The sequence below is a fragment of the Haemaphysalis longicornis genome, unplaced genomic scaffold, assembly GCF_048455015.1.
Source record: "Haemaphysalis longicornis isolate Haplotype H1 unplaced genomic scaffold, Haemaphysalis longicornis Haplotype H1 scaffold_14, whole genome shotgun sequence".
Classification (NCBI taxonomy): domain Eukaryota; kingdom Metazoa; phylum Arthropoda; class Arachnida; order Ixodida; family Ixodidae; genus Haemaphysalis; species Haemaphysalis longicornis.
Window position 1 is genome coordinate 34,065,790 of NW_027526245.1, and position 18,814 is coordinate 34,084,603.

An 18,814-nucleotide genomic window follows, 5' to 3' on the forward strand; every position below is an offset into this window, starting at 1 on the left:
CTGCGCAGACCAAAAACGAAGACAAACCAGCCTCGACCTTCCCTCCAAAAAAAAAATCGCAAAAGCAATTGCGCCCGCCACCAAAGCGCATTTCTGAGCTTCCGCCCGCCGAGCAAAATGCACGGTATCAAGAAATTTCTGATAAGTATGGTGCACCAGCCCATAGACCCGGTCAAGACATAAAGAACGCCGTTTGCTTTAAATGCAAGAAGACCGGTCATTTAGCAGCAAAGTGCAGCGAAAGAAGTAAGGATCACCGGAACACAGAGCCAAAAGCGTACGCCACGTACGTACCTGATTCACTTGATGGGTCAAAATTTTGTTGCGCTGTGGTTCCTGCCGTTATACCAGGAATCGGAGAAATTCCAGCCTTCCTGGACAGTGGTTCGTCTATGACGATCATATCGTCGAAACTGCTCACAAAACAAAATGTTTTGCCGTGGACAGGACCACCCGTTCTTGTTGTCGGAGGAGGATCAGTGACGCCTATCGGAACTGTCTGTCTCCGGATAACAGTTGGAGCAATATCAGCTGTAGTAGAAGTGGCCGTTATAACAAATAATGCGCTTCCACTCATTCTTGGAGAGGACTGGTTCTGCGCTGCTCGAGCTGAGCTCCACGTAAAGCCTCCTCAGCCATCTGAAATCCACCAGCCGAGCACAAAAACCATCCTTCAGTGCCGCGACCAGCTTATGCCACGAATGGCCAACGCTGTTATTCTGACAATATCAGCTTTGTCTCACTTTGATGCTCCAGATGCCAAGGCCGATGCACTTCAACTAGCCCATGAGCACGACGAAAATGAGCCATTATGGAGCAAACTAGCCAAAACAGCTGCGTCTGAAGTGAACCCAGCCCCCACAATAAGCTGCGCTGTAACAAAGCTCTGCAGCCCAGAAGCCCCTCTTTCCCCTTCCAGTTCCGGTGACGATGACTTCACTAATATCATTCTCGGAGAACAGCTAGTTCCTGAACAACATGATGCTGTCAAACGCGTTGTTGAAAAACACGCTGACCTTTTCACACGGAGTCCGGATGACATTGGACTCTACGAAGGAATTGAACATGAAATTAAGTTAAAGCCCGATGCCCAGCCATACGGACGACAACCTTACCGATACACAGCCTCGGACCGAACATTTCTAGAAAACCAGACAGCAACTTTACTGTCGAAAGACATCATCCGCCCGACCTCTGGACCGTGGGGATTTCCAGCTCTTGTCGTGACACAGGGTGACAAAAAGCGGCTATGTGTGAATTATATGGCCCTCAACCAGATGACAGTCAGTGTCCTCCAGCCGCTTCCGCGAGCAGACGACATTTTTGATGACATTGGTGGAGCCTCTTTGTTTGCCGTATTGGATTTATGCTGTGCGTATTGGCAAATTAAAGTAAAAGAAGAGGACCAAGACAAGACAACCTTCATCACTCATCAAGGCACTTTCAAGTGGACACGAATGCCTTTTGGACTAAAGAACGCACCTGCCACTTTCCAAAAGGCAATGCATAAAATATTTTCCAAACGCAAACCCCGAGATTCGAAATCTGGTGTGCGTACATACCTCGATGACGTCATCATCTTTGCGAACTCGTTGGAAGAATTTCTCGACCTTCTCGATGAGACTCTGACCCTCCTGCAACAAGCAGGCCTTAAGGCTTCACTGAAAAAGTGCAAGTTTGCTGTTCCTTCAGTAAAATTTCTGGGATTTTTGATTTCACAAAACGGGAAGCAGCCAGATCCCGCAAAGATTGAAGCCATATTGCGCATCCCTACTCCGAGAACGCCGAAGCAGCTACTATCTTGGGTGCAAACCGCAAACTTTTACAGGCGTTTCATTCCTGGCTTTTCTAAGATTTGCGCGCCACTTCAAGCTGCAATGCGGAGTGCCGACTTCAAATGGACACCTGAGTGTGAGGAATCATTTCAGACCATCCGTTCGGCCCTTACATCAGCACCCATACTGGGCCACTTTGATCGCGATGCGCCCACAACAGTGGCTACGGATGCTTCTGCAACAGCTCTTGGAGCGGTGTTGACACAAAAACAAGCCGGAAAAGAAGTCGTGATTGAATACGCCAGCCGATCACTGACGGAATCTGAACGAAAGCTACACAGCAACGTTTGGGAAGCATTGGCTGTGCATTGGGCTATTGCAGGGAAATTTCGCCATTACCTGCTTGGTAGGAAATTTCACCTGCTCACTGATAATTGGTCGGTCGCCTGCTTGACCAGAAACTTCAAGCCGTCTCGCCGATTCACTGGAATATTGCTGGATTTGGCGGAATTTGTGTTCTCTGTTGAGCACCGCCCTGGACGTCAAAATTACGTTGCTGACATGCTTTCTCGGCATTCATGTGCAGCGCTATCTTAGACGCATGAATTCACGGCCATGCAAAATGCAGACGACTTCTGCAAGAGCACCAAGCACAAAGTGTGTGCTGAACCTAACTCAGCAGGACCGTTTGTCATAATATATGACATCCTCTATCGGGTAACTTCAGAGGGGCATCACTGTCCTGTTGTGCCAGCAAAGATTCAACAAAGCGTTTTGGAGCTCACGCACGACGCAAGTGGGCACATGGATATCAAACGCACGATGGACAAACTGCAAGGACTGTTTTGGTGGCCGAACATGTTATCAACCGTTACAAGCTACGTGCAGGCATGCCAACGTTGCCAGGAAGACAACAGACCAACCAGCCGGAACGTCGGCAAGATGGAATTCATGCCTACTACTGACGTACCATTCAGTTCGATCGCTATGGACCACATAACAATGCCATCCAGCGACAAACAGAGCTACATTCTGAATGTACTTGACTTCGCCACACGGTACATTGTTCCAAAACCCGTACCGAATACGTCCACGAAGGAGGTAATCAGGCACCTTCACTCTGTTTTTCATAGATTCGGAACTCCAAGTGATTGCCTTTCTGACCACGGAAAAGCCTTTGACTCCAAAGAATTCAAGAACTTCATGAGAATGCACGGAGTCACGGTACACTATTCAGTGGCATACAGGGCCGCAAGTAACGGACTTGTCGAGCGAAGCAATGGCACCCTCGTCACCGTTTTGCGTAAAATGTGCAACCACGACCAGTCACAGTGGACAAAAAAGCTCGACGAAGCCGCTTTTGCCGTGAACACCAGCCTGAACTCCAGCACTGGATTCTCCCCCTTTGAGTTAATGTACGGATATACGCCAAATCTACCATACCTGACCATCCACGCATCAAAGCCCACTTCAGTGCAAGAGCGCCTTTTGGCACTGCAATCCCAGCGAGCCGAAGCAGCCAGCAACACGGAAAACGCCCAGCAAGCGCGCAAAGCGTACTATGATCGGGCGCACAGAGATCACTCCTACAGGGTTGGAGACTTTGTTTGGGTGCGCCGCCAGCAGCCTCTTCCGCATGTGTCAGAGAAATTGGCTCCGAGGTTGAAGGGCGCCTATCAGATCCTCGAAAAGAAGACCCCGGTTACTTACCTCGTGACTCAAGTAGGCCGGAATTCGGGAACCCCTGACTCCAGAGTGGTGCATGTGAGCCAGATCAAGCTATTTAGACCACCTTACATCGACCCTATTCTTGCGTCATCTGAAGCTTGACCTCAATGTTAGCAGACTGTTGTTAGTTTTCACGTCACCAAAGGGACTTGGTCATTTTAGCTAGGGTGGGATGTGAGAAGTCGCGCCTGTATCTCCGTGTACAGTGATGTGCGAACTCGTGACTGCCACTCCATGTGTGTGATACAACGCAGTCACATATTTCTGTGCCTCAGAACACTCGCGGTCATCACTACGTGCATCGAGTCACGTAGGCCAGACAGGTGTGAAGTGTATGTGTCCGTGTAGTGATGTGAGAACTCGTGCCTGCCACTCCATGTGCGCGTAATGCAATTGCGGTCTCATGTTCACGGATACTCGAACTGCTTCGCGCCATGCGAACGAGCCTCGAGTCACGTACGCCAAGGCCTCCCCCTTCTCCCCCCCTACCCTTTAAATTGAGCAGCTCCTGTGGCCGGGGGATCTCAATGGCTCCGATGACAGAAGACGTGTAACTTGCTTCAACAAGTATTAAACGCTTTATCTAACCCTCAGCCATGGACCTGCTCACATTACCGAAAAGAAAACATAAACGCACATTTTATGCATTTCTGCACACACAATTCTGTGCGGCCTGCCTTTTCAAATAAATGCAGCATGAAGAAGCACGCGAGAATTTTAAGGAGGCTCGGTGTCGACCTCGCAGAAAGAGTGCTGTCCGTATTAACCCATACGATCAATACCCTCGACCGTCCTCTTTCTCTCGTTATTACTTCACTTCAATGTCGCTACTTGAAAGGTGAAGGAAACAAATATTTCAGCCATTGGAAATATCTGCGGCCACGGCTTCGAGGACAGCCGTATGCCACGCAAAATGCCGAGGGAAGAAGGCACGCCCACGGTCGACGCATTGGTTTGCGCGTCGTGTTAGTCACCGGAGCATGCCCTCAACAAGGGGACGCGCCTTCTGTTTTCTGCAGTTTCTCGGCCAACCGCAGAACCTCCGAACAGAGGAGTACGCGCATCTCTACGCCTATACCACATCTCGTCAAAGTTACGGCCGTCGCAGTGCATAGTGTGGCTCCAGGTTACCCTTTCGAGTATTAATTTACGGTTGCGTTCCCTTTCATCCTCTAGCTGTAAGATACGAAGGGCATTCGGTGAGACGCGCGAGTGGGAAATTACACTGACAGACGGGGTATCAGGGTGTAGAAGGGTGCTCGTAATTTCAGCCTTTGTAAAGACCTCTTTTGCCCATTGTTTAATCCCCTAGCGAGCGATTTCCGGAACTGCATGGCTTTGCAACGTTAGACTGCCTTCATTCCGCATTGTCTGCCAGATGTGCTTGTCATGGGGGCGTTATCAGGGAGCCGTATAAAATGGGGTCAGCCTGGAGAATGAAGCGGTCACGCTAACCATTGTGTGCTGCACCGTCCCTCGCTCGTGACTTCACAGGGAAACGTGAGACCCGGCAATTAGTGTGGCACGTTGGCGCCCATTTTTGCGGGGTCCATTGGATCCGATTCCTAGGCGAGCTGCTGTTCTTCGATGTGATGTCAGGACCGTACTCGTGCGGGTGCAGTGAAGATACCTGAGGCCGCGTGGTGCGCATGTAGCCGCCGACGATGAGAACTGAATGAGGACGTAGTTTGTTTTGTGAGGTAGAACAGATGACGTGAACACACGTTGAAGTACATGTTGAGAACAATGAGGCACACGGCCACTTGTTTGCTTGTTTACAGAAACACCAAGTCGTCGGAATTAAGAATAGTACAGAGTGTACCCTTTCCGAAGAAATATTGCAGTCGAAGGACCATTGTTAAACGATAATAATTTCCCTGGAAGGCCCTGTAGCCCTGGAGTTGAGCCTCGGGTCTACCTTTTCCGTAGGCTGTCAAATGAGAAGAGACCGTGCGGCTTACAATGTGAGTGGTTGCAGGGCATACCGTTTGGAAACGAACTCACGGCGATTGCAATGCCCAAGCTTAACGAACCAAACTTCCTTCGTCCGCAGCGGAGTCGTAGCGTTCACAGGTCGCCGAGGGAGTTGACAGTGTCGAATCGCTAGAACAGTAATGCATTTCGGTGCGCACATCTTGGAGTTGCCCTGCCCGATGGTTACGCAGGCTTGGAGCGTCTGATTAAGATGGAATTATCCTTATTTCTTGACCCCTGCTTGCAGGTAGATTCAACCTGACTGATTTGAACTCACTAGTCAGCATATGAAAGCCTGTTTTCAGGGGGAGAGTCATCCGACCCTTGCGTTTGGGAAGCGGTATTTGGCGAGTAGGGTCTGTTCTGCGACTAGAATTACACGCTTTGCGGGATTGGTAACGGTTGTAGGGGTCCAGCTTTATTGCCTGAGTAGGGAGCTTTTACCCTAAATCGCTTTGATCTCTGGGAAATTACCTGGGCGAGGAACTCGAGCCTTAGGAGAGCGGTAAGCAGGCGCAACAGGGCAGCTTAGCGATGTGCCCGTTGCTGCCCGCTGTCAACCTTCTCGTCATCGACATTGAGGAGGGCTTCGGATGGCAGGTCCAGGTGTGCGCGAGTCGCAGTCCCTACGGTTGATGGCATCTTCAGAGGCCACGAACACGGAAGGAGATTCCCTCGGATTCCATTCGATTAGATATACTTAAATGACAAGACAAAGGTTAAGCAAACAACAACAGCTTTTATTGAAACAATTACGTGATATACTGAAGACGCTTACTCTCGGAACAAATGGCAGAGCAGGAAAAATACTAGACTAGGACGTTTCAAAATAAACAATTTATTAGAACCTAATCTACAAATTAGTTATTATTCGATTCTTAATTTTATTCCAGTAGAACGTTTCCTAATGTGTAAGCATTTGTGCAACACGTTAACACTTTGTGATATTTTAGGGACCTTATTACAGTATATTGGCGACAAATAAAATGAAAACCTTAAGGCAGCGAATTCTGGTGTCGAGAAGGTCAAATCAATCAGGATTCGAAGCGGAGACATACTGCTCCTTAAGTCGGCATAAGCCATTTTGAGAAACTCTGCAAGGCGCTGTCCGCATCACAGACATCGTGCCCCCACGGGAGAGGTGCAGCGGCATTGTCCGCTTTGACCTTTGCTACGAGCGCTGTAAGCGAAAGTCTCACCGACTTGGACGTGATTAGCAGCAGCGCAATCAAGAAACGACTCTCATACTGTGCCGTCTATGTTCGACTACTCTGCCTAATAACTCATTGGAGTCCACCACCCCTAAGGCGTTTGTATATTGATGTTTGTACTTGTACCTTATAAAACAAGCCTGAAGTGAGCCACGCGTTAGAACAGCAGGTAACGATTCCTATATTCGGCGTGGTGTATCATGCTTAAAATACAACTATTTTTTCATACCCTACTTCGTCGCACTTCGAGAAATAAAAGTGTTCAAAGTTCTGCTTGCAGGGAGGCCTTCCCAAGAAAACATAAAACAAATATATCCGGTTTTTTCTGTGCTCAATGCAAATAAGCGAAGAGACAACTGCGATCGACCCGAATGGTGGGGTAGCACATTGGAATCTTAAGCAACTGCTCGTTTTTTAGAAACAAGGCACAACGTTTGGTAAGATGGCAACACGGTAGCTGTCTGTACCACAAAAAGTAAAATCTTTAAGAACAGTTCGCAAGGCTAATCCCACCTTAAGGCAGTAGTATGACCAATAATAAAGAAACACCTAAACCTAATCGTCATGTCTGAGACTTCAATACCCGCATAACCGGAACTTAAGAGACCAAAAACCAGTGCAATTAAAAGCCTCTGCGCGTACGAAAAAGTTGAGTACTAAAAATAATGAGATACAACATATCAAGAAATTGAAAAAGCTTAACGTATATGATCAAAAAAGTCCGAAATGTTCCGTAAAAAAGCTATCAGGGAACCGACTGGTGAAAAACTTAGTGGAAGAAAAAAAAAGCTAGCGAGCATTGTTTCGGCTGCCCGGACATCTCCAGACAAGTCTCGCAGCTCCGTACTGAGAACTGTTTAGAAAATCTTGCAGTGCTTCTCAGAGCGCATGTAGGCGTCACTTCGGCAGTTGAAGGCCTCGGCAAACTGCGCAGTGTGCCTTAGGGGAAGGTTGCAGTATTGTTTCCTTCTTGCGGCGTCTTCGGGGCCCATGTAGCCGCAGTGGGAGAAGCAGTAGGCGACGAAGAACAGCTGCAGGTCGGTTAGCTGCACCCCTGGCAGGCTCTCGTGGCCGAAGGACGGCTCGGTCTTGAGCGCGGACAGGGCAGCTTGCACCCCAGCCGACAACCCGTCATAGCCAATGTGTACGTCCCTCGTGTCCGCGTCAAGTTCCTGCGAGAGTGCAATAGAACACAAGGCTTTCAACAGCGAAGCTCTTCTTGGTCGCGGCTTTTATGGTACGAGCAAGCACCAAGCACACATGCAGCCACTTAAAATAATATTTGAACTAAATGCCCACGTCAGCAAAGCTTCTCTAAACCACTAAATCAGGTGGAATTGTGTTTACACTTGTCAACATTTCTCAGCAACCAGAAAACTATTCAGGCAAGACATCAATGCTTAAGTGATATGTGAATTGCTAATTTTAATCAAAAATACATGAATGCTTCATTTAAAAAATACGCCATGAAAAAACAAGCGCTGGTGGTGCCCTCAGGGAATTGTTTCAACTTCAAAAGTAACAAAAGTTTTCAGCAGATGGCGCGGTATAAATAAATTGGCCAGAGCGGGAATCGATCTGCTGGTGTTGAGAAGTTTTATGAAGCTTATTCTTGCGATTAGGGAACCCCAGGCAACTCCAATGTTCACATGAATTTTCGCGACTTTAAGTCAGTGAAACGGGGCTAATTTTTTTATTTGCTGTTTCTGTATATCGGAAGGTCGACGATAAAAGCTTCATAGAAGCAGTTGGAGGGGCCGGTCAGGCCAACTGATGCGTTAAGCAGCAGACGGCAACATTCACGTGGCACAGTTTAGTGGAACTAAATAAGCTACGCTTAAGAGCACCGCCAGTTCGTGCACCTGGAAGCGTCTGCAGGCCTTTTTGTTTCTGGCTTGATGTGTTGCCATCTCTCCCAACGAAACCGCCGCCGGTTGTGACGGGCATTGTGTGACCAGCCGCTCTCTAGCGTCCGCACAGCAGAGAGAGAAAAGAGGCGCCCAGAAACAAAACCGCTGCGCCCATATGTAAACAAATATCACGTGGTGCCGACCGACCAATGAAAATTCCGGGGGCCCATAACAATGAGAGAAAAGAGTGCAATTACTCTAAAAGCTTTTATTTAGTGACGCTAGTACATTTCCTGCAGCATTCCACGAATCACAGGAAACTGCGGCAATCCAATTTCAGTAACAAAATCATGTGCACGTAAAAATATCTCAGCCCTGACAAACTAAGTAAACAAGCGAAACTTGCGTACTGAAAATGTGACAGAGCAACAGGAAATATTTCATATATTTGCTGAAAGCAGCCACAAAATGCCAAATAGCTACTTAAGACCACTTTCTCTATGTACCAGCATGGTCCGTCTACAAAGGTGCGCAGGCAAACAAAAAGCGATAAAAGAAAAAGAACTAAGTACACATGTCAACTACGTCGTACAACAGAAAGCTTCCCCCGAACAGAAATGAAAATATCAATCAAGTTATCACCCACAGTCAGATACATAATGCTTTACAAGGGACCCGGAGTTCTGCACAAATAGTGAAGAAGCAAGATTTGGCTCTGGAACTGCGCAATCGACGTATGCACACTGGATAAATTTTAAACACATGAGGAAACCAAATATGTAGAGTCAAGGAATAGTTTGTAAGACCACCTCAACGAGAAGAAAGCTGATGTCATTTTTGAGGCGCAAGCCTTATGTGACCGTTGGTGCAAGAAACCCGGCGTTTGGAATTGTGGATGGCCACAAATTCCGGTTTCGTTACTGGAACATGTCGAAGAAATTTTTACTGGAAAAATACAAGCCAAAGCAATTATGGTCCGTGCATGTAGATAGCTAAGCTTTTTAAAACACCTCGGCATAAGGAATTAGGGTTGAAGGCATCAAACCAACAAAAGCTGTATGAACTAAATTCTGTGCGAATTTTAGCGCACATAATTTAGGTAAAAAGTATGAACAAACATTCTTTCTCTATTGTGCCAATGCTGGTTATAGTTGCGAGGTTGCGACCGAACTTAACTCTTTTTTTAGCTCTGTTTTCACAGATGAAAGCCCACTACCACTTGAACTCCAACCAACTTCTATTTCGGCTTTTATGAATGGCATTGCCATCACACCGGAAGGAATTGAATGTGCCATTGATCGACTTTCGAATAATTCCTCCCCAGGACCCGATGGCATTTGTCCAAAACTGCTCAAAATGACTAAACCAATTATATCTTGTATCTTAGCCGCCAATTTTCAACAGTCACTCGACACCGGTATCATACCAGATGACTGGAAAATCGCACGCGTTGTTCCTGTATTTAAATCCGGCAACCGATCAGAACTTTCCAATTACAGACCGATCTCCTTAACAAGCGTACCATGCAAAATTCTAGAACATATTATATCATCAGCCGTTATGACATATCTTACAAAGCACAACTTTTTTTATATTCATCAGCATGGATTTCTTCGAGGGCGCTCGTGCGAAACCCAATTATTTGAGCTTGTAACCGACCTACATCAGTCCGTTCATGACTCATCCCAAATTGATGCCATATTCATCGACTTTGCAAAAGCATTTGATAAAGTACCTCATAAACGCCTGATGAGGAAATTGCCCGGCCTAACATAAACAGCAGCGTTCTCAATTGGATTACAGCATTTTTAACCAAGCGCTATCAATACGTTTCAGTAAATGACCACAATTCCCCCTTAACAGAAGTCAAATCAGGAGTGCCTACGGGCTCTGCACAGGGACCAATTTTATTTTTGGTTTACATTAATGACGTAAGCAATAACTTAAGTTCTAATGTTCGGTTATTCGCCGACGATTGCGTAATTTACAGAAACATTAACAGCCATGAAGATTCTAATGCTTTACAGACCGACCTGGGTAATATTGTTAACTGGTGCGAGGATTGGCAAACGCAAATAAATGCTTCCAAAACAAAAGCTATGACATTTACCAGGTCTACTAACATACACCTAAATTCGTATTCTATTAATAACACAGTGATACAAAACGTTTCTACGTTTAAATACCTGGGTGTCTATTCGTCGTCCAACCATACGTGGAATGAACATATTGATGCTATAATTTCCAAGGCAAGTAAAACACTCGGTTTCATCAAACGAAATTTGTATTTAGCTAGACAATCAACTAAACTTTTAGCTTATACTACATTAGTTCGATCCAAACTTGAGTACGCGCCCATTATTTGGAACCCAAACCAGGCATACTTAACAGACAGACGGGAGGCCTTGCAAAATAAAGCGGCACGTTTCATTACTAAGAACTATTCCCGTACATCTAGCATAACTGCCATTAAAGATTCTCTACACCTTCCCTCCCTCGAAAAACGAAGAATACTAGCATTACTATCTCACCCCCCCGGCTTTATCATAGTGCGTCGTCATTTGCTGCATCGCATATCAAACCTGCCCATCGCATTTTTCCACGTCTAGATCACCCTTTCAAAGTCCTCCCCTTGTTTGCCCGTACTAACCTTCTTCGTACATCCCCGTTGTTCTTGGCCATCTTTCATTGGAATCGATTACCAGAAGATATTGCCACAATTCATAATCACGATTTGTTTGTAAGCCGTTTGAAGCGATTTTTATGTATAGATAGCTAAAATTATCAGAGCCATGAACCATGTATTATGTGCGCTTGCTTTGTATTTATTTTCCATTCACTGTTTTGTTTTTGTTTTTTTGCTTTACTACCTTTTCCTGTTACATCCCCGCTCTTGACTGTTTGCTCTTGAATTGGAATGTATCCCACACTTTGTTCACCCCCCCCCTATGTAATGCCCTTTGGGGCCTTTAGGGTATCTGAATAAAAAAAAATCTGAGAAAAACATTGTACGTATACGCACGCAATTTTAATTTGGTCATAAACTTGGAAATGGCGCTCATTGATGACAAATATACTGAACATTCGTATGTATGAAATGAGACCTTTGATCTCGAAATCCGAATCAATGCCGCCGCCAAAGCAAGTAAACTTGCCCACCGAGGTGGTTAGGGACACAGGTGGCCACAGGGGAGAAACGATTACGTAATCTGGACTTCTGCACCCCGGTGCAATAGATGCGATAGGGACGAGTTTCCGGTTCATGGATTCATAAAGGCCAAATAAATGGGTCTAAAAAGGACCTTCCCGCAAATGCCTCAGCCGTAGCGTGCTAAAGCGGCAGCGGATTAGGCTTTTAAGCGTAACCTTGTACTATTTTGAATGGAGCTACAGTGGCACCCCGTTAATACTTTTTGCCGGACCGCGAAAATAAAATCGTAATAGCCGGGAAAACGTAAGAGAGGAAGGCGCTGAAAATGAGCTGGCGTTTAACTGGCGTCGTTAAAACACCCATGTCTGGAGCTCCATTGTTGCCAACTTGGTTCTGCCCGTTCCGCCAAATGTAGTGGTCTTTTTTTCATTTTTATGGGGACATTTAGTGTTGCCAAGAACAATTAATACGGGCGTCAAGTCGTATTAGTCGTCGTAAAATCAACTACTCGCTCGCCATCACCCTACTCGTGAAGAGAGAGAGAGAGAGAGAAACTTTATTCACAGTTGAAGTAAGCATATTTGTGGTCGGGGTCTTCAGTCGGTCGGCTGTACGGCCGGCTGTCTCCGCCCTTTCCGCCAGCAAAAGCTGCGTTTCAGGAGAAGAATTGGCCAGCGTACTCTCCCACTGCTCGCGTGAGGGGTTGGGGTTCGGGGGAAGATCTGGGTTCAGTTGACATTCCCAGACAATATGGTACAGCGTGCCTGGTGCTTGGCAGTGAGTACATAGGGAATCGTAAAGAGTAGGGTGGATGGCGTGTAGTCGTGTTGGGTGGGGGTAGGTATTAGTCTGTAGTTGTCTCAGGATGACTTCCTGTTCTTTCGTGGCCTGTTCGGTGACTGGGGGATAGAGTTGTCTCGCTAGTCAATAATGTTGGGTGATGTCGGCGTATGTGAGGAGCGGTTGCCAGGTTCGCTCCGACTCTTCTTGCGGTGCCCGTTGGGCGATTTCTCGGCCCAGGACATGTGCCGTCTGGTTGCCGCAAAGAGCAGAGTGGGCCGGGGTCCAAATGATTGTGACCTGCTTCTGCGGTGGCCGTTGAAGGAGAACCCGAAGCGCTTGTCTTGAAACCCTACCTGCTTGGTTTGCTCGGCAGGCGGCTCGGCTGTCCGTAATAATTACTTTGGCCTTTGTCTGGGAGAGGGCAAGGGCGATAGCCGTCTCTTCAGCCTGCTGGGTGTTCGACGACCGAAGCGTCAGTCTGGAAAGGAGGTCGGTTGTGGAGGTAACGGCCGCCGATCTTACCCCGTACCTCCCGTATTCCGCCGCATCTGTATATGCGACGTAGTCTTGGCCTCCGTACTGTTTTTCTAGCGCAGTTGCTCTTGCTAGGCGTCTTCCCTCATTATGTTGAGGGGACATGTTCCGGGGTATAGGACGGACAAGAATTCTGGTCCTTAGTTCAGACGGGATGTCCACTGCGTTTTCCGTGATGTGCGGCGCCGTGTAACCAAGCGTAGCTAGCGTTTCCCTGCCCGTTGGGCTTGCTCCGAGTCTTACTTTCTGCGCCGTTAGGTGGGCCTCTATGAGCTCTTCGATGGTGTTGTGCAGTCCCAAAGCCGTGAGTCGTACCGTAGAGGTGCTTGGAGGAAGTGCCAAGGCTCGTTTATATGTCTTTCTAAGAAGGACGTCTAGCTTTTCGCGCTCCGATGTCCCCGAAACCGCATAAGGAGCCACGTAAACGATTCTGGAGACGACGAAAGCCTGCACAAGACGGACCATGTCGTTTTCTTTTAGTCTATCGCTCCTGTTCGCTACCCTACTCAGCATCCGAACAATTTGAGACGTGTTTTCTTGGAGCCTGTTGAGGAGCAGGGTGTTTTTGCAGTTTTCCTGGTACGTCATCCCTAATATCTTGATTGAGGGTTTCGGTTTGATGAGTACGCCATCGAGTCAAATTTTGATGTCTGAAATGTCCTGGCGGCATTTTCCTACTATTATAAGTTCCGACTTGTGGGGGGCACAAGTTAAACCACATCGGCTGGCATAGGTGCGGACGACGTCCGCTGCCGTTTGTAGGCTGTCTTGCATAACGCCGGGAGAGCCTTTGGCAATCCAGATCGTTATATCGCCCGCATACAGGGCATGCTTAATGTTGGGAAAATCCGTTCTCGTGAAGGTCGACAACAAACTTGGGAGTCGTGAAATCGCCGTAGCACTCGCTCACTGTTCCGGCCGTCTCGCTGCGCGAACACGGGCGTCGTGATAGGGAAAATGAACGAATGCAGTGGAACTTTGACAAAAACGATTTATTTCTGCAATAACGCTTTAAAAAATCGAGAATAGAAGCTGGCCATTTCTTTCTCCCGCTCGTAAGCACCACTAGCTTCTCAGTAACCTGAAAGGCCGCATTGCTTTAAGCGTCACTTCGAGGTGCAAAACTTCTGTTGTAAGCACAGTGATGGTGGTGATAGCACTTTCGACGGTTGGCCATTTAGTGACGGCCTCTTCAACTCGCATGTGGCTTCTTGTAGCCAGTTCAGTAACAAATCCTGGCCAAGACTCGTCAAAAGCGAAAATGGCGGTGCCCAAGCGGCTTCGGAGTGTCAGGTTGAGACGGATCATACGCGAACGGGCCCACCGCTGCGACGTTACAGCGGGGTTCGCAATACGTTATATCCTATGGGAGCTATGCCAGGGTTGATGACAAACAACGTAACAGCCAGGAAAACGCAACAGTCAGGGACGTAACAGCGGGGTTCTACTGTAAATTGTTTGGCTATAACGTCGTTTGCGCTATGAAGAAGCAAATTGTGGGTATTCAGTTATCACCTAAGTCACGAGTGATAGCGAGTTGTTCGCATAGTCTTCTGGCTATAGGAACCATGTTCAAAAGAAATACCAAATTAGTTAATGCCGTGGAGAGTTTAAAACCACCAAAAAAATACCCGGTCTCACAATTTGCGTGCGTTCCGGAGAATGAAGGTAATACTTGGTATTCTTTTGGACCATGACCAAAATCCCGAACACCCAGGGTAGTCGTTCTACAATCCTAAGTGCATCCATTCCAACGACCTATCAGCTCTGTAATATGAAAGTACACCTGCGACGTAGTTTCTTAGCAGGGCAGTTGAAATCTGCAATTTTTACATATTTCTTGCAAACAACACGTCGATGGTATTTTAGAGGGCGAGAGCTGCTTTCGCGGTTGAAACCGCATCATTTTCTTTAGATCATCATGGCTCTTTCTTTGGAAAAAAAAATCTCTTGCCATCTCTACTAACCGCAAGCCTCCGGAAGGGCGAAGCATGCGGTGTATAAGTGTATTCTTAGCGTCTTGGCGTTTTTTCCCACGTACATGAAACCGTTGGGAGATAGAGGTATACAGCTTTAGAGTAGAACGTCTCGTGCCTCTAAAGCACGACGCGTTCTATCGCAAGGCGTTGGAAAACGAGCTTCCCGGTGCGTTCTGTCAGTACGCGTTACGTTCTAGCGCGAGGCGTTGGAAAACGAGTGGCCAGGCAGGCGCGTAGCCAGGATTTTGTTTCGCGGTAAGGCTGGGGGGGACTAAAGTTGTTTTCAAGCCCACCGCCCCCAACCCCAAGCCCCCCCTCCCCCAACAGAAACAAAGCGAGGTAGTTTGCAGGCGCCCTTAAAGGCTATGAAGACAAAATACATGTTTGGTTCATTAAACAGTCTGCATTTTCCCGATATCAATGATGCCAATCTTATCGCAAACTTAAAAAAGAATAATCGAGATATCAAATAAAACATATAAAGCAGCGGCCACTCCCAGCCTACTTTCCGGCGCTCTCTCTGACATCACAGGATCTTTTTACGATTGGCGTCGAGTGACCTCAGACACAGCCAATCAACATGACTGCGCGATTGTGGAGAGCATTTAGTTCCATTTCTGCTATCGTTTCAATTGTTACTTGCAGTTAACACACTCATAACCATGTTTTAGTGCTGGCCTGTACTAAATCGCTCCTGCCCATATTACGTCACTGCAGCGCGAAATTCAAATTTTTTTTTTATATTTCTTGCATTGCTCTGGTTGAAAAACGTCTTCTGGGGTTGGAATGTAGCTGAGTGAGTCACCAAAGGCTAGTTGTTTAAAATTCAACGTTGTATTTTGTACTCAAATGGGCTTAAGGGCTCCATTGGTGTTGAATATGACGGTATTTAGTGTCAGATGAAGTTGTAAACTGGGAGGAAATCCGCAGATTGCGTGGTGGAAATCTGCGCCCGTACGGTACGTATACTGTACGCACGGGCACCTTGTGCAGGCATTGCATTAAATGAGCATAGTTTTATGTGATTACTGCTTTATTTCAACGTGTGTGGTATGAGGAGTGTGACATCCGCAATAAAGGGGCGTAGGCCGTAAGAATGAGATTTTTTATTAGTTGCTGTTGTCCAAAACGCAGAAGAAATATTTTTTACTGATAAGCATTCTACGCCCGATCGCATGGTTTGAAATAGGGTAGCATAGATCCCGATAACGGGCACACGATGCGACAGCCGCTACCTCACTTGGAGTTACGTGACTGTAGATGAAGCAAACTACTAAAACTGCAGCGAGATTGAATATATTTCTTAACTCTTCATGCACTCTAACTGTTCGCGTAATTCACGGACAGCTTCAGGGGTTATTTTAGAATAGACAGAAAAACGCTTATACACCCTTTGCCTCCGAGGGCTTCCCTTTCTTCTCACCCTCGTCAATGAGAGCTCTCGGGGAGAGTAAAAGAGGGGGAGAGTAAAAATAACATGGAACTATACTACAGAAGATGGGAAAAAGCAAGAAAAGAGGAAGGGAAAGAGGAAAGTTGTAAATGGGAAGGAGGCACAGTTGCGGCATTGATAGACGGAAAACAGACGCATAAAGTTCAACCAATGTGTGTCTACAGAGAAAACGGCGTGCTGCGTCTGCGTGCGGAAAGAGAGAGAGAGAGATACATTAAATTTGGAGAGTCGAAGCTCGAAAGCCTGAACGAAAAGTTTGTGGATGGCAGAGAAGCATGCCAACCTCTGCCTACTGGTGATCGATGGTAAAAAAGAACGACAAAGAGGCATTTCTTAATGGCGGTGTGAGACCGTCGTTAGACAGAGACAAGAACCACGTGGCCGCAGGTGGCCGAAGGAAGCTGATCGGGAAACGAAACATTTCTGGACAGCCTTGAAAAAAAGGATCAATGAGTCCCCAATGCGCGGAGGCTCGTACGCGTCCGTCTGAGTGAAATGGTCCGGAAAGTTTGCGTAGAAAACGATTTACGCCTTGGAAAGAATCACAGGCGGAGAAGGATTTATCACCTCACCGCCGCCGGAGGGGCAGTCGCCACGCCAACTGCCTCGCACCGCCACCCGCCCTTCCCCCACCAACGCCGTCGTCTCACAGATGCCGGCACAACGCGGTTCCCCTCAGGGGCGAAGGATGTGCTCAACGAACTTAAAAGAGACAAAAAAGGGGAAGAAAAAGAAAAAAAAACTGCGGGATGATTATTCGTTTTGCCCTCCCTCAAAACATCTCAGGGTGGTTACGTCAGTTTAGAAAGCAACTCAATCTCCCTTTGGTCTCATTTATTCCTTCGGCAAACACCCGAAATTTATGTATAAAGAAGGATTCCCTTTGTTCCCGCTCGTATGTGCTGCGGAAGCCGGACTCAATTAAGACGGCCTGCATTTTTGCAAACGAGTGACCCGGGAGTCGGAGATGCCTGGACAGCGGAAGGTCGGGGAGGCCCTTCACGCCTGACTTGTGATTATTAAACCTTTTGCGGAAAGATGTTTTTGTTTGGCCGATATATTGCTCCTCACAGACAAGGCAGCGGAGTTTGTAGATTACATTAGGGGTGTCACAGTTGAGGCTGTCTTTGATTTCATATTTAAAGCTTGATCTGGTGGCCTGGGCAACGTTAGTGGTCTCCATGAGTGGACAAAGTTTACAGTGCGGTTTGCCGCATGGCCGGCAGCCTAGAGTTCGCTGAGGTACTTCTGTTTTTGCTTTGACCAAAAGGTCCTTCAAGTTTCTGGCCCGTCTGTACACAGCACCGGGTGGGGGGGGGGGTGGGGGCGCTGAAAAACAGCCGACAAGCGCTCACTCGGCCTTATGATATTAAAATGTCGTCTCAGGATGTTGTTTACTTGGGAAGTTTTGGACGAGTACGTAAGGACTAAGTTAGTCTCATGGGGTTTCTTTTAGGGTTTCAGTCAGAATGTCTTCTCTTTGTAAAGTGCGTGCTCGAGCACGCACTTTACAAAGGGTTTCTTTTAGGGTTTCAGTCAGAATGCCTTCTCTTTGTAAAGTGCGTGCTCGAGCACGTACTTTACAAAGAGAAGACATTCTGACTGAAACCCTAAAAGAAACCCCATGAGACTAACTTAGTCCTTACTCGTCCAAAACTTCCCAAGTAAACAACATCCTGAGACGGCATTTTAATATCATAAGGCAGAGTGAGCGCTTGTCGGCTGTTTTTCAGCGGCCCCCCCCCACCCGGTGCTGTGTACAGACGGGCCAGAAACTTGAAGGACCTTTTCGTCAGGGCAAAAACTGAAGTACCTCAGCGAACTCTAGGCTGCCAGCCATGCGGCAAACCGCGCTGTAAACTTTGTCCCCACATGGAGACCACTAACGTTGCCCAGGCCACCAGGTCAACCTTTGAACATGAAATCAAAGACAACCTCAACTGTGACACCCCGAATGTAATCTACAAACTCCGCTGCCTTGTCTGTGAAGAGGAATATATCGGCCAAACAAAAACACCTTTCCGCAAAAGGTTTAATAATCACAAGTCAGGCGTGAAGGGCCTCCCCGACCTTCCGCTGTCCAGGCATCTCCGACTCTCGGGTCACTCGTTTGCAAAAATACAGGCCGTCTTAATTCAGTCCGGCTTCCGCAGCACATACGAGCGGGAACAAAGAGAATCCTTCTTTATACATAAATTTCGGGTGTTTGCCGAAGGAATTAATGAGACTAAAGGGAGATTGAGTAACTTTCTAAACTGACGTAACCACCCTGAGATGTTTTGAGGGAGGGCGAAACGAATAATCATCCCATAGTTTTTTTTCCTCTTTTTCCCGCTTTTTTGTCTTTTGTAAGGTCGTAGAGCTCATCCTTCGCCG

The 18,814-nt window shown here is 47.2% G+C and overlaps 1 pseudogene; it reads left to right on the forward strand.

The window, feature by feature from the left end:
- Positions 1 to 9,048: 9,048 nt before the first annotated feature.
- The window catches only part of LOC144164838 (uncharacterized), a 45,769-nt pseudogene continuing 36,003 nt past the window's right edge, over positions 9,049 to 18,814 (forward strand).